This window comes from Lactuca virosa, chromosome 4 (assembly GCF_052849685.1).
Source record: "Lactuca virosa cultivar CGN04683 chromosome 4, Lactuca_virosa_CGN04683_v6, whole genome shotgun sequence".
NCBI classification, from domain to species: Eukaryota; Viridiplantae; Streptophyta; class Magnoliopsida; order Asterales; family Asteraceae; genus Lactuca; species Lactuca virosa.
In genome coordinates, this window is record NC_136429.1 from 50,816,332 (window position 1) to 50,831,621 (window position 15,290).

Below are 15,290 nucleotides of genomic sequence, written 5' to 3' on the forward strand. Positions count from 1 at the left end.
AACTTATGTTTTTGCCTCTGGCTTCGCGCTGCCTCTTAGCTTATCAATGTGCCAAATCCTATTGCATCAAAACATCAAATTTATCAGAACTTGTCTCGATTTACTAGGAGCTTACTTATTATGTCTAACCATAGTGATCATTTCCTTGACCACTAATTAAACTTGGTAACTGTTTGTCACCAATCCAGTTAATCTCCAAAATACAACTGCTAAATAAATTAATTCATTAAGCTAGTAGCTTAATCTCCCATTTCTAGTAATTCCATTAATTAGGATTTATAATCCTCGTTAACGAATTCAAGAATTCCACCGTGGAATTCATCCATTGAGCTTACCATTGTGTTCATAATAGCACCATATTATGAACTCTAGTAACTAACTCAGATTCTAACAACCCTTCATCCTCATGTTAGGCAAACACAATTACGTGATAACGATACATGATGATACCTTAGTTCGCTTGGTAGCTCGTACCCTCGTATACTAGTACCAATCATTCGGTTAAACGCCTCAGGAAACAACCCCTCAAACTCTCTACTCAAACTCTCTACTGAACAAACAATGTATGAGTTTTGGAAAAATAACCAAAATTAAATCTATATATACATTGATTCTATCGTGGAACACATCGCGCTCCGACCCTGGACGTGTCACCTAGACCTTGCCACATATCTCGTTCCCGCTTCACGCGTCCACCGCCTGGACACGTCGACACGTCGCGCTTAATAAAGACACGCATCACATTCTTCGTTTGACTTTCATTGACCTTGACTTTGCGCGTCGCGCCCTTAACCCTGACGCCTCGTTTTCCTCTCTTACTCCAAAGGCAACGAACTTTGGAACATGTCGTGTGTGTTCCCTTTGCACACCATGTTCAACTAAAGTAGGATGCCTTTCTTAATAATAACAATCTATTTCAATCATCACGTCAAAACTGGGTCTACATCCCATGTAGCTAAATACTCGAATTTTCAGGTCGTTACAGCGGACATGGTCGTTAATATTGACAGGAGACATGGGATTGTTGGTAGCGGGATTGTGCCTAGAGTCCCCATTGGTTATATGGGGCTGCGATTGTTACTTCTCTATTTTTCTCTAACATTCTCTCTATCTTTGGACCACCGTGACTATTAGGAGCGGCTCTCGGATGGAGCCAATGATGAAACCAGGTTCAAAGAATAGAGAACAGAGAATATGTGATAATGGGGTCAGTTCGGGAGAAAGCTGGAATCTCTGTGATATGATAAAAAAGGGTGGGGGGGGGGGGGGGGGGGGGGGGGAATTAGGATCAACCGTAATATGTGATAGGCATGATATTATGCTCCGATGCATAAGTTACGATTATGTGCTGTCGTGTTGGGGTTTTGCCCTTATGTATGTTACACTACTAATAATCAATAACAAAACAACATGTCGATAACAAAAATCATTGTTTTCACATGATTTACCTACAAAACGGGAATACATTAAAAGGAATTTTAATTAAAACTAAAACAAATGTTAAACTTGGTGCCACAGAGGAAAAACTTTGCCTCACAGTTGGACTAAACAGCCATATTTTTTATACTTATTTTAGTTTAAATTTTAAAAAGTGAATGAATTCATGAAAAACACCGATCAAGCAACAATATTATAAGAATATATTTAATAAGTGATTCGTACACAACCGTTTTTTGCTATACACAACAATTTATGCATTATATAGTTGTACAATACAACATTTTAAAACATTTTAAAACATCAATTGTTATGTATGGAAAAAAAAATTGTGTACGGAGCAGCTCCTATACTGATAGGATGAATGAAAATGATATTGATGAAAAAGAACAACTGTGAAAACATACAAGCAAGCTCATCCTTTAGTAAATTGGTCGGCAATTATGTGGTGTAGAAATTAATGCAACTTAACTAGGGATACACTTCTATGATAGACCTTAATCCCAAAATCGGAGTTATTTTATAATGGCTAAAACAAGCATCAAAGAAGAGCTTTGACCAATCTTTTTCACTCCTCTCCCTTCCTGTCGCATTGACCATCATAAGCATATCGAAGAAAAGCTGAGTCTCTAACGATTTCTCACCTGCTTCTTCGTTTTTCAACACCATATCTACAATGATCACTTTTCCTCCATATTCCTTGCTCGGTATGGCCTCTTTGCATCGTTTCAATATCTTTATGCATTCTTCATCATTCCAATCATGTAGTATCCACTATTTTTCATCATAGATAAACATAATATCATCAAGATGCTTCAAGATAAAACTTTAATCAGTATAACTTCTGACATAAATATTGTAATATATTTCAATCAAACACCCAATGTTAGATTTTAGAATACAGAATAGTTATGAGTCAGATAGATTGACATTAAATGTGCAAAAGAAAATGACTTGCTTTAAAAGAACGAAAATAAAAGATACCTTCAAGAAAACCGCATCAGCTTTAGGAATTGCTTCAAACATGTCCCCACAAACGTAACTCATATTCTTACTTCCCTCCAAACCATTGACAACGTGCGGAAGATCAAAACTAATGCAACTGATATTTGGAAAAGCTTTGGCAATGGCTTTAGCAATGGTTCCAGTACCACCCCCAACATCAACAACTGAATTCAACCCTTAAAAAGCATCTGCACAATGTTTAGTAATGAAATTTCCTACAAGCTTTGCATCACTAGCCATTGTTTCATTGATGAATTGGTTAACTTTCGGCTCCTGGCTTGCTAAATCCCACATCGACTTCCCGTGGGTTGTGTGAAAGGGGGTTATGTCTTTGTTCTGGAACCATTTACTCATGTTTTGCCATGGATCCATCAGTATTGGATCTAACATGAACAGCAAAAGGGGCCTAATGCTAAATGGTTCTTCCTTGAGAATGAGTCGAGAAGCAGGAGTTAGCAAATAGCCTTCTGTTTCCTCCTCTTCATCATTGCCTGTAGTTGTGGATAGACTTTGTTTCACGAAAAAACCAGAGTGGACAAGGATGCACATAAGTCGATAGACAAAAGTGGTTCTCTCTTTGTTGATGGGGAGGGCTTCGACTAACTCGGATAGCAACATTGGTGCACCATGACCATCAATGATATCAGGTATTTGGAGTTCAATTGCGCATTTGAGTGACATGGAATTCACAAAGCTAAAAACGTGGTTCCATATGTGAGCTTCAGAATTTAGCATTTCTTTGGATTGCTCCCCATTTTGCAATGACATCTCTTTTATTATAAACTAAATGTGATAAATAATTTGGCATGGTGTACACTTATAGACCTTCGTCTTTATATAGAGAGAAAAAGTTGTGCTGGGAAAGGACTGAATATTCACGTGACTGTATATGTGTGTGTGCTCTTTTTATCTAAAACCTTTTTTAATGTTATCATGTAGAAAAAAAAAATCTGAAATAGAAAAGGTGAAACATCAAGTCTAAACTACCACTAATATTTACAAGATTCTTATATCTTTCCAATTTCAGGCATTAAAATTTAAACATGTGAGGAGGACTCTCGACCCTACAAATCTGCCAAAGTAAATAAACATACCTATACTAAAGTTGTATTTTTCGTATTTTCACGATAGTGATATATTAAATTACTAGTTGTGAGACCCGTATGGGTTGGATAAAACAAAAAATTAAATATGAAGGTTAAACAAAAAATTATTTAAAATTGAAATTTTAGATTTAAAATTCAAAAATTTAAAATTTAAATTTAAAAAGAAACATATTAAATACAATATATGAGTAGTAATATTGTAATTTATTGACTATTTTGAATTAAGACAATTATTAATTGAGGTGTAAATATGATGTGTTAATTAAGAAAAGATAAAAAATGAGAAAATGATACATGGAAAAACATTTATTAAAAATATTAGAAAATGATATGTGTCCAAGTTAATGAAAGAATGACATTTAACAAAAAAAATCTTTATTTATTATAGTAGATAAATGAACATTAGTAAGCTAAAACCAAACAAAGTCTACAATAAAGAGTTCCGATTCAAATTAACTTTTCATTAACTTATTAAGGTAATTAAAAAATAAATTAATAAGGGCACAATAGTCTTTTTAGGTAAGACAGAGACCAAACGCGCAACAAAAATAAACAGTAGGGACAATCCGAGTTAAAAAAATAAGTTAGGGACCAAAAACACAAATTCCCCCAAACCACAGGGACCATTCGTGTAATTTACTCTTACTTTTCGTTTTGTTCATATTTGGGTAACTATTTTTTTTTGTACACATCTAGGTAACGAACTTGTTAAAAGTGTTCACATCTACGATGTAATCTGCTACAACATGTCATAATGGTCATATGTGAACACTTCCAACAAGTTTGTTACCTAGATGTGTACAAAAAAAAGATAGTTACAGAGATGTGAACAAACCGAAAAGTTAATTACCTTAATAAGTCATATTCCCAATTACTAAGAGGGCCAGCTACTTTAGCACATATAAGGGATAATCACCAAAATTACAATATTTTCCATTAATACATATAAAAAAGACAAAATTTAATAATTGGTCCCTAATATTTTCAAAAAATTACACTGTAAAGATTTCTATGAAAAACATCACGTCACTGGTCCCTATTGTTTCGAAATTTGGATGAATGATCTTTCCGGGGTTAATTTGAACTTTTGACTAGTTAATTTTATTTTAAATTCTATAAACCATGTAGGAACTGTTTTTTATTTAATTTTTCTTATTTGTGAATTGAATCAATAATGTTTATTAATTTTATGTTGTTACCGTTATTATTTTTTTGCTTAGATACTCCACCAAATAACCGAAGTTGTTCTTTTTATTTATTTAAAATAATAATTAGGTTAAAATGAAAAAACTAGCTAAAAAATTTAAAATGTAACGTGAAAATTAAATCTTATTTTCTATATATGATATCAATAGTTGAAATTCAATATAGTATTTTTCAATTTGATAATAGACTAAAATAAAGAATAAAAGAAATAATAAAAGTCGGACTCTATTATTATTTTAGTTATACTCTTCAATAGTTCAACTTCATATCCGGTCAAATTAGAACAAGAAACAAAGAACCAATAAAAGTCGGACTCTATTTGATTAGTTAGTTTTTTTTTTCTAAATCACCAAAATACTTTGGACCAAATCTGAAAAATGTGTATACCTTAAGTATCAATTTTGAAAATTTGAAATCTTATATATATATATATATATATATATATATATATATATATATATATATATATATATATATATATACACACTATTTTTTCGTTTTTTTATTTTATTTTTCAACAATTTGATAACTTTTTTTTTTTACTTTTTTGACCTTTGATTTTCTATTTTTTTTTAATTTAATTTATTTATGGTTTTCTATTTTTTTACTGTTATTAAATTGAAAGATATTATCTTGAATTTGAACTATTAATATCATATATAGAAATATGATTTAATTTTCAAGTTGCATTAGAAAATGTTTTAGCTAGTTTTCCCATTTTAATAATTATAACTCGCAATTACCACACATTGAAACAATAATTCTCAATAAACAAACTGTTTGATTTTTTAAATTTTAATTTGTCGTACCATAAATATAATAGACACTAAATAACAAAAATATAAAGAAAAAAGTCGGGCGAAAATTACAAATAGAAATATAACTTTTTTTTTACTTGAACCAAAATAAAAAAAAACAATAAATTAACAAAACTAGAATAATAAAAACCAAAAAAAATTCAAACACCAAAATTTAATATAATCTAATATATTCATACATTTTATATTTTTTGGAATGAGATACTCACAGTTCCTTACCATTCCTGCCCTCACCCAATCACATGCATGACGACTCCTGATCAGGACCCGGTGGGCCTATAGACATACGACCATCATCCCACCGACGGAATCCAGTCAACGTCCCACTTAACACTTAATAAGAGTCATACCATAGTACAATACGCAACCCTTCCACAGTCTTACAACCATTCCTGGTACGACGTAACTCACCCTATAGAATGCTACAAGCCAAGTCGTAGACTTACCGTACTTCCACAACCGTCTACCAACCTAGTCAATGTTACGGTTATGTCACAGTCTTACAACCCTTCCACAACTACCATGGGCTTAGCCCATGGTTTTGCCAACTACCCACAAGAATACCTAACCAAAGATCAATATGAGTTGAACCCCTAGCATGTTGGACCCTATCAGGTCTTAGGGTCATGCTTCGAACCCCGAAGCCTTCATCAGACAAGAGCAGGTAGTGAGGTCCTAACCTATGTAGTTATCGCGGTTAAAATTTCAATAGCGGTTACAGACCACTATTTGAAATCGCGGTTATCGCGGTGGTATATCAGTGATATAGCGGTTTTTTAATATTACGTATAATTTATAATTTTATATTATATATTTATATAGAATTTATATATTAGAGTATTAATGTTATATATGAAACAAAAATATATGATATATGAACACAAATTAAGAATTTAAAATCATAACTTCATAAATTCACTACTTTATGCTCCTAAAGGCTAAATCACATATTCACAGTGAGTGATTGATCGCTTCTGCACTTCATAAATTCATAAATTGTGTTGATTGCTTTATAAATCACAAATTAACAAGTTAATAAGTGTGAAGCATTGAAAGAGAAACCTTTAACATTAAATGATTAAAGGAAACATCACATTTAACATTTAACATAGATTCACAGTGAGTGATTGAAGCATTTGACAGTCACGAGTTTATAAGTGTGAACTGTAAAGCATTGTATGTCGTAGTATGTGTGTGTGTAGAAAGGAAATGAATAAAGGAAACAAAACATATTTGGTCATGTGGATTAGCCAAATGGAAAAAATGTGAACGAAATTGAAAAATTAGTTGTAGCGCCTCTATAGCGGTGATGTGTATCACGGTAAATATTGCTCAATAGAACTGCTAATAGCGCCAACACTATTCGTAAACGTTGTTTTAAAATAGCGGTCTTGTACCTCCGATAAACACTATAGCGCTGCTATTGCACCACTATACTGCGCTATTGATAGCATAGGTCCTAACATAACCCTCAACTTGAACCTAGCCATGGATCCAAAATACGCCCCTACCTTTGCTTCACGTCCCCGAACGAGATAACGTGAATCCTTAATCTTTTATTCCCTTACTAAAACAAACCAATAGACACTATTCCTTGCGTAATCCTTGGCTCGTACCAAACCAAAAACCAGCTATCCTCTTGACCATAGTTACGAAACTCCAACTCGATCCGTACTTGAAAATATTTTCGTTACTCCCAAGCGGTACTCCCACACTTGAAATCAGCCACTCCCCCAACGACTTTCAAGAATTCCACTATATGCCCACAATCCAATGTATCCAAACCCTAAGATTTCTAACTTTTGATCACAATCCATATCAATAAACATTCAAACCATAAAACCTTCTTAGAGTAATATACCAATCTTAAATAATCGAACAAATCCTAAAATTTCTCAACTTATTGAACCAAACTTCCTATTTGAAGGAAAACTTCATAATTAACCTGAATGCTACCAGAACCGAGATCATATTAACTCCTTTATAACCCGATTGGCGCGACCCGCTAACATTGGACTCCACATAGATTTGAGGCCCTTCTAGAAAACTGGTCAACGTTGCGCCGACACCCTAACCAGGGGTCCAAAATATCCATTGCCCCACACTTAAAGAATGATCGATGCACCCACAGCACCGTCAAGGGATACAACTCAACAATTATCGAACAATCTCAACCACTAAACAAAACCCATGCGGAAGTGCATCCACCACACCCTGAAGTAGGTTGATAAATCAAAAATAGCTCTACCCTTACTAATGGTAGCAATCGATTCAACGAGCTAACCAACCCTTCAATTGACATTCACCCAGAGCGACAGACGCTCCTATTTACTCTATTTCATTGTCCTAGAAGGGACAATCGCCTACAACAAGATATTTGTCTAGAAGCTTTTGATGCAAGGACCACGTGCACAACCCTGAAAGCATGAATCTGATAGCAACTCACCCTACACCCATGTTCTGATCAATACCTTAATTCTCATCAACAGAAAAGATCTCAATAATCTCAAATACCATAAATCCAACAAACTTACACTGCAAATTCCCCCAACCTATTGTGCTAGAACCATCAAAATCAACCTATTTGCTGATCCTTCAAGCAGAACACTCTGTCCTACCCCATTCAGGGTTTACTCCCTCATTGGTTGACGCCTTCCACGTCGATGCCTAAAACATGTTCATCCAAATACCCTTTAAACATGGCTCTCGGTATGCAAAATGGAATATGAAGATCTCGGAAACTCTTCCCAGCATTGTCGCCTCGATCGTAACGAATTTGATCAAAATATCATTAGATTGACTTGGCACCTTACAAATAAAGCTTCGTGCAACCAAAACCTAAATTAGAAGAACTATCCACCATCATATCCTCCTCTCGAGCTTCGAGAATCCTTCATAGATGCTCAATCAATAGTTCCAAGAAACACAACATATCCATAGCATTCAATGTTCCGAATTAGGACATCTCAATCCTCATTGGATACCCCGGTCTTCTCAAAACTATGACACGTATCTGATTTGCGATATGGTCTTCACCTAGGCCACTGAACCAAAAGAACAATCGAGTCTCAAAAAATCCCCTGAAATATGAAAGCGATTTACCACGAATCGAACGGTATCCCTATGTGGCAGAAATAGATGCGGAGAACACCTTCCCTTTCATACATATATCGACTAACACACATCCGATTTATTTACCTTCCCCCTCCCTCAAACACAGGAGATGGGAGGAACACAACACCGTCTTAGAGAACAATGTCCTAATCTATCGGCCGACCACCCATCCTTCGGCTGCAAGTCGACCATCACATCCACTTTCCCTAAGAGTCTCGCGACTCAAACTGGTACTACTTCGAACAATGTCTCCGACTCATTAAGACCAACTAACTCGTACGGATCTGTACCCTTCAGATCCAAACTGACATGGCCTCTAAGGCCCAAATAAATATCAGGCTCATCTTCATCCTGAACATTCATAACCGAAAGATTGACATATATGGAAACACTGCAACAAATCATGGTGCTACACCATGCTATCTATCCTCATCCAGCTCCTTAGAGTCTCCACGACCTCCCTTGATTTGAGAATGGATCATGTGCTTCCAGTAGTACGGGACCAATACTACCTTCCACACCTATCCATACTTTACTCAAGAATCATCTCAAATCCTCTAAGTCACCTACGCATACTGATACTTCTAATACCGACTAAGTAGTACATCAATCACACTAAAGCACTCAATAGGCTCTCTTGGGATCCCACCTCACCCTGCCATCAACTGCTGAAAGACCCTAATTAATGTCAGATAACTACTTCATGAATACAATACATGCAACAAAGATTAAATAATCCTTCAACTAAAAGACTCGACACTACAACGGTTGGACTCAGACAGGAGTTGTGCAATAGGGCCAAATCAATCACTCTAATATTATTTAACCATTGCAGCATGTAACTTAATGATATGTAATTTATATACTAGTTTTTAATTTATAAACCAAACGATCTAAGCTAGCTAAATGCGTTAGGCAATGTACCTAATCGAACATTATAGTAAGAAATAGGGTGTTGAACACAAAGGTAACGGGAATGATTAATAGTTAATTCTCTAGTATAACTTAACTAATTTAAAAGCAAGTAATAACGGGGTTTTTTCTAGTTTTGCAAGTCCAGATTAGTTAAAAGCAATTATCACCAAAAACAAGTTAACTAACAAAAAGCAATCTAAATTAAGTTTTAAACCAAGATTTTAAAGAGACTTCTGTTTAGATATGATTCACTTTACTCATGTGGTTGATTTCTTGGAAACTGCAATGTATTAAGTTGTTGTTGTTTACCGATTCCTACGGTGATAAGAATTTATGATCAAAAGACTAATCCTTTAGTAAAACAAGTTCATCTATTCATTGATTATGTGGACAAACAAACAAGTATACTAGTATTAAGTTTGAATTATGCTAGACTTAAACTAATGATTGATATTAATGGATAATAACATCAATTCAATACATGAATGATCATCCTATATTAGCTTTCACATTAATTTACCCACTTTTCTATTTAACTCTGGGTTTATGATCAAAACACTAGTATTATAACTTTGATAGTCACAAATTCATATGATTCAAGCTTACCAAAACAAAATGATCATCTAACTTCAATAAAAATAAGCAATAAACAGAAAAAATAGTTATCATTAACACAAAAGGGTCGTTAACAAGCTATCATAACAAATAAGCAACTAGCAATAATCCAAGATCCAATCACCCAACACATAGTCATAATGATCCTCTACTCTAAATAGAAGTTAGGGTTTTTACCCCATAACTACTGGAAACAAACAATCAAAATCGAAGTTCACCTTGGAAGCATAATGAAAAACAAAGTAAACAAAGGTTTAGAAGTTATGTTGCCTTGTAATCTCTTCAAAACTAAACTTCAAGAGAAATCAGATCTCTCTCATTCTTCTAGCACGCATTGGTCTTCAAAAGTTGAGAATAACTTGAAGCATAAGGTAGGGTTAAAGGCAGAACCGAAGTATTTATAGTTTCCAAAAACTAGCTCCCAAGACGTGCCAAATAGGCTCACGACATGGCGATCTTTAATCATGCGTATTCCCCAAGTCAGCTTCTTTGATCGCGAATATTATCTTTACCATGGTGTGGCTAATGATCTCCACGTCGTGGGCTTCAGAATTCTTGAGTTCTTTGACTTTGGTTGACTTGGTCCAATTTTCCCGGTTCCAGCTCCACATTTTGCTTCCTTTTAATTTCGAGCATGTCATCGTTGCTACAAAACAGATTTTAAACATATTAAGCACCTTTTGTCCTAAAATAAGCACAATTATAGCTAAAAATATTAACATAAAACACAAAATATATGAATAAATATGCACATATCAAAAGACCCCACACTTGGCTTTTGTTTTCCCCTAAGCAAAACTGATTTTTATTATCATCATACCATCACATCAAAATCCTAGCTAACAACATCCCACAAGACGATCCATTTTGAGCTCATTCATTACATCGAGACCGCTATGCATGTATTTGTGTCTAATGATTCCTAAATACTTCCCCAATTTTAAATACTTACAATTCCCATAAACACTTCCTACTCATTTTGAACAACATTCGTTTTTGGCATTCTTACCACCTTTACCTTTTTATTTACCCCTTTTCGTCTCAAAATTTATTATCAAATTTCAAGTGACTCCACTTTAAAAAGAAAAATACTATATAATATAATTGTTCTAAAAATATAACTACCCTTTTATTGCAACTTTATCTTTTTTGTGGAGCTCTTTTCTTTTCTCTCTCTCTCTCTCTCTCTCTCTCTCTCTTTTACTTTTTTATATTTTTCTATTTTTTTTATCTTTTCTCAAATGAACTTTCAAATTTCACATATAATGCAAACAAATAACTTTTTAACTTTAACTTTATTGCTAATTTACTATAGCTCCTGACTTTCTAAAAGATTATTGGAGTACTCGGAATCCCTTAGGCCACTAATGGAGCCCATGACTTTCGATGAAACCCATGTAGCGGCATTCTTCCCGGTCCAATCCGCGTTAATGTACTGCAGGTGGATAGATATAAAATATCCCGAGGGGTTTACTGGCCAAGTTCTAAAGGTCATAGATTGACTCCACTCCTGAGTTGTTACTTATTTTTCATATAATAACTAGACTCAACAATGCGTAAAAGTAAACAGATAAACTTGGAAAATTGACTCGCTTTGTTTTGACAGAAAGGACCCTGGAGATAAATTAGTCACCAATAGGCTTTTTATTAGGTCTAGGTATTCACAAAGAAAAACTTATTATGTCCCTCAAACTGCACAAAGTTATGTTTTTGTGGCATGAGTTCACTAGGATAGAGAAGCCACAAATACACTAAAACATATATAGGCTCAATTAATCATCGAAGCTCGCATCATATTGTCCCACACAGCACCAGCAACCTAGGTCCCAACACAATAATATAACGATTTTTTTAAATATATTTCAAAATTAGACCATTATTTTAAGTCTTTATACTCTATTTTTTTAATCCAACTCATTTTTTTTTTCAAAATCAATATGCTTGTATTCCTATATTCGACCCCCTACCCCACACATAATTCATGCAATGTCCCCAATGCATGCTTAATTAAAGAACATAAAAGTAAAGAGGGAGAAAACGGAACAGACTCCCTGGGATAGAAGTGGTGATGTCGTAATCGAATGTTGTGTGGTTGACATCTCTTGTAATCGCTGGAAAACAGTACTTCTAGACTTCGACATGATTAATTTTTTAATGCACCAAGAAAACGGACTCCAAATAGTGGTAAAACGAACTATCATAACTTGCATTTGAGACTCCCACAGTGCGGCAATGCGTAGTCATGTTGTGGTCTTTGAATAATGTCATAAACTGGATAACAAAATGTTCATGACCAAGCCGTGGCCTAGTGATGCCACATTGTGGCTGTTGGAACTTCAGAAAAATTTTGTATTCTGTCCTCTGCGATTCTGGTTGAGATAAAAAAGTAATGATGGGATGGCACACCCTTGTATTCTGATTTTATATCAATTTCTTCAGATATTATGGCGATCGAACTCGAAAACTCGCTCAAAACTCTTCTTAACTTGCAAGTCGTACCCCTCACTTAGGCTCTTGTCACGTTTCTCTGGAAACAAAATCACACTCTCATATCAACCCGCTGAACCTGATGCCAACATGACTTCTGAGAAACAAAAATAAAACACGTAATAAAAGGAAAATCAAACATAAAATAAATACTACAATTATCCTAGATTACTCAAATACCAACACACCAAATAAAAATAAACATAGTTTCAAACACAAATAAAGCATAAAAATAAATCCAAAGAACTATCGACATGTGATGCATAATGGCCTTCATAGAATAACCTAAGAAGTTGAAACATCGACCAATGTCATCATCATATTGCCGGGCCATCAAATGATATGGATCGAGAGACAATCCGTCACCCATGTGTGCATTTCTGGGATCCCGATCCTCCACCATCAACCTCACATTCTGACGTCCCCCTGGCACCTCAACTGCGTCATCCACTGGCACCAAATAAGTGTCGTTTCCCAAGTCCTTCACTATACGAGCGGTCTTGAATAAACATGGATACATGAAAGACCCTAACTTTCGTACTAAAGACAATTGTTACTCCAAAATATGTTACATGCATATTTATAAAATATTTTACATTGATAATGTGATTACAAAAGACTGGATACAAACCGACTAAGTTTTAGTATATTACATAACTACCCAGGATATTGTAATTTTATACATATGTAAACCGAAGTACAAAAGTAATAGTAAAAACTATTCTACATCTTCCGACAGTATATAACCATACTGGTTACTTATCTCCTGCAATTTGTTAAACACTGAGAGGGGTAAGCGGTGATGCTTAGTGAGTTCAATAATAGATACAATATAAAGTTATGCCATATATATACTTCAATATGGCAGAAGCAAAGAGGAACAAGGAACAACAAAGGCATATGCGAATCATGTGACAAACTTTCCACATCAATCAATGATTTGATACAAAGATATACGATCAACAAAGCTTCGGCCCAAATGGCACAGAAGAAATACACTTTCAGATTTAAACATTTCGGTAGATTTCAGGCTTATAGCCCTGTCTAACCATCTGCCAATGCCATAAAATAGAAGTCATTCTCTTACGGAGACATGCTCTACATGGCCAGAGGCTACGTACCAGTACCACCGTGAATCTAAGTCCTTTCATTGATCACATGGTCAAAGGTATAGCTTTGCTATCATAAATAGCGGAAATAAAAATAACACAGGAAAATAACCCGGAATAATAACACTGAAAAGCACATAGCACATATAACACATAACATACAATTGTTCCTATATATTAAACTCACCGTGAAATAACCGGGGGCTAAAATATTAATTTGGGCAGCACTTTGGCTTTAAATATAACTTTCTTCGTTGAAAACCGGAAGATTTATTGAAAACCAGGCTCTGCGAAGGTAGAGCTTCAAAACCGAAAAGATAAATTTTTCGGGCTTCTCGGGAACTTCGGGACGTGTTTCGGATGCTAAAATTGATACCGGGGCTTCGGGGGATGTCAAAATAGTGAAAATATTGAAAAAGGGGTGTAAAATGGCAATTTCTCCAAATTACCCAAGAAGGCTCGCAAGACTTGTATTTATAGGGCGAGAATGCGAGGGTTCGGCTGAGAAGGGGACACGCGGCTGCTGGAGCGAAGGCCACAAAGCGAGAGGAGCTGGCGCGCATGCGAGACTCGGACGCGACACGGGGCGAGGCGCGTCGGACGGGGATAGGCTTCGGCTTCGGTCCACTCAGAAGACAACACGCGTCGGACGTTCAGACGCACATCGCATCAGGTGACTAAGGTGGTTCGGACACGCGGCCTACTCGGATAGAGGGTGACGTGGCCGGTTCTGGATAAGGCTTATCCATGCGAGATTCCTCGGAAAATGAGCCTAAATCTTCTAAAATGCATAACTTTCGCATACGGGCTCCATTTTTGACGTTCTTTATATGCACGCGTAGGCGGGAATATATTCTACAACTTTCGTTTAGACTTCGTCAGCTAATTTTGAATTTATTTTTAATATTTTTATTTTTAACAGACCGGGACTGGTAAATCCGTTAAAAATTCATAACTTCTTCATCCGACATCCGTTTTCGTCAGACTTTTTACCGTTGTACTACTCTTGACGAGATCTTCAATTATCGTTTAGGTTGTTTCGTTTAAAAATCACTCGATCTAAAATTCGAGTTTTTAGCTGTCTACTGTTAAGCTGAAACATAGAAAAATCATAACTTCCTCGTACGAAGTCAGATTTTGGCGTTCTTTTTATCGAACTTCTTGGTTTAACGAGTACTACGACTTTCATTTATATAACTAAGGCTAAAAAGTAGCTTATCAAAAACTCACTTTTTACGTCATTCGGCGTCGTGCCGGTTTTGTCGCGGATCTTCGATTGGTCATAACTTCTTCGTTATAACTCGGATTTTGATGAGGTTTTCGCGTACATGTTTCTAATGAGATTATCTACAACTTTCAATAATAAAATTTTACTTATTTAAAATTTTATATTTTCGTTAAATTTCACTATTGCCTTTTGATTGGAATCTCATAAGACTTTCAATACTTTCTGAGTGATCCTAAACATAGTTTTACTT

The 15,290-nt window shown here is 35.2% G+C and overlaps 1 pseudogene across 1 annotated transcript; it reads right to left on the reverse strand.

Moving 5' to 3' along the window:
* Positions 1-1,823: 1,823 nt before the first annotated feature.
* On the reverse strand, positions 1,824-3,211 carry LOC145109739 (trans-resveratrol di-O-methyltransferase-like; annotated as a pseudogene). Its single transcript, XR_013709183.1, has 2 exons — positions 2,422-3,211; positions 1,824-2,211 (listed from the first exon to the last, which is right to left on the reverse strand). The product of XR_013709183.1 is annotated as a trans-resveratrol di-O-methyltransferase-like (transcript).
* Between the last annotated feature and the right edge of the window lie 12,079 nt (positions 3,212-15,290).